The sequence below is a fragment of the Paraphaeosphaeria sporulosa genome (genome assembly GCF_001642045.1).
Source record: "Paraphaeosphaeria sporulosa strain AP3s5-JAC2a unplaced genomic scaffold CC84scaffold_4, whole genome shotgun sequence".
NCBI classification, from domain to species: Eukaryota; Fungi; Ascomycota; class Dothideomycetes; order Pleosporales; family Didymosphaeriaceae; genus Paraphaeosphaeria; species Paraphaeosphaeria sporulosa.
In genome coordinates this window covers 21,205-23,341 of record NW_017253363.1, presented here as the reverse complement: position 1 = coordinate 23,341, position 2,137 = coordinate 21,205, and positions in this window count along the sequence as shown.

Genomic DNA, 2,137 nt, shown 5'->3' with positions numbered 1-2,137 from the left:
GCTCTCATAGCTATTAAGTATAAGTGTTAAATCCAGAAGGGTAGCTAGTCCTAAAGGGTTAGGGTTGGTTCTCGGGCAAGACAACTAAGGGAAGGGAAGGGGTTTTGTCAAGACGATAGTATTAGAGGAGGATATAACGAGTTAATAATATAGCCTGAGTGTAATCCAAACGATAGATTAATAAACAGGTTGAACACGAGTATAAGGGTTCATACCCACGTTCCTATATACCGAGCCTAATTAGTTACTTAGTTGAACTGATCATAGTAATTAAGTCGTGCTTAGTAATTAGTATGCGAGTTGCTTAGTGTGATTAGTGGGCTTGGCGCACTAATCACTCTAATTAAGTCACGTGACCACGGTCACACCTATGTCCTGGTTACTTTGCCTAATTACATGTATGGTCCGGATGACTATTCATCTCGGATCCTAACATCACCCCCTCTCTTCCTCAGATCTGCCCTCAGATCATGTGACCTGGTCTCGTGCCTAGATATAACCGGAGTGGGCCCCCGCGTCATAAGTAGCGTCCGCCTGGTCTCACATTATGCCCAAACAACCCGCTTCCAGTACCTCCCGTCGTCGTCTCTTATCCAACTTTATTGACTCTTTTGGCGAAGCCATGGTGAAGAAATGTTCGACCTATATTAAACACAGCCGTGTCTGTAAGGTCCACGTTCGTTCTAGGAAGTGTGGCGAATACATTCGTCGTGGTCAGCGCTGTGATGTACGAGTTTCGGAATCCGAATTCAAGCGACTACTTACCAAGAAAGAGAAGTTGCGTCTGAAAATAAAAGAATTGAGAGAAACGTAGGAAGCTACATTCAAGGCCTATAAAAAGGCGTTAGAAGAGTTACGTGTTATGCGCGCGCGCAAAGATTAATTATATTAGTAGATGGATTTATTAGATAAGCGTACTAAAGAAGTAATTGCCGTGGAGGAGTAGAGTATTAAGGAAGCCGAATTACGAGAGGTCCCCAGCTTCCTTTTATCCTTGGAAGAGGTTCCCTTAGGTCCTTCCCTATCTCCCGCCACCTAGGGTGCTTTTGAAGGTCTCCCTAATGAGTTTTAGGACGCTTCTAGCCTATTACCATCCTAGGTATGTTACAATCTTTACTACTAGAGTGGTGATATTCTTAAGAAGAATTCTTATATGCGTTACTAATAATTAGAGAGGTTTCCCTTTAGTTCCTATATATTTTCGCTTAGTAGGTATCCTTTCCATTTAATGAGATATTCTTCTTTATCTATAAACGGATTATATATTTATAGGATTCATTCCACTTTAAATTCTATCTCTTCCTCTGGCTAGTAGTAGAAGGTGGGTTCGACTAGTATATCCTAATCTACTAATTCTAGTAGTAATATGTGGAATACTGTGTATATATTTACGTCTAGTAGTAACTCTAGTTTATAGTTTACTAGTAATATTTATTTGGAAATATAAAATGGTCCAACCCTAATATAATCTAGTTTCTTATATTTTCTCTTCTAGGTATAAAGATTCTTTATAAGTAGATATACTTTATCCCCCTTCTTTAGCTAAGGTGCCATTTTACATTTTTAGTTTATATAGGAAATTGCTTACTATTAAGCTTTCTTAAGATTTTCTTAGAGTTATTTATATATTTATTTTATATTTTCTACCATATCTATAGCTTCTTTTACTTTAACATTCGTAGGAAGTGTTTAATTAAAGAGATGTGGGTATCGTCCGTAATTTGCGTAATATGGTGTATATTTTATTATTATTAATATCTTATTATTATACGCGAGTTGTGCCATAGGTAGTAGTAAAACCCAGTTATTTTTCTAATTATTATAGTATATGCAGAGATATATCTCTATAGTTTAGTTTATTCTTTCTATTTTTCCATCCGTCTGTGGATGATATGCGGTTGATAGCTTTCGTTTTGTTCCAATGAGTGCTGTGAACGTGGTCCAAAAGTTTAATATAAAGAGTTTATCTCTATCGCTTATAATTATTTTTGGTATACCATGGTGTCACATCCATCTATCTATAAAGAGATACGCGAGTTCTTTCACTATAATCCTTTTAAGACATAGAATGAGTTTAATGTAGCTAGTAAGTTGGTATATAATAATGAGTATGCTATTATACGAGACTTCTATAGCT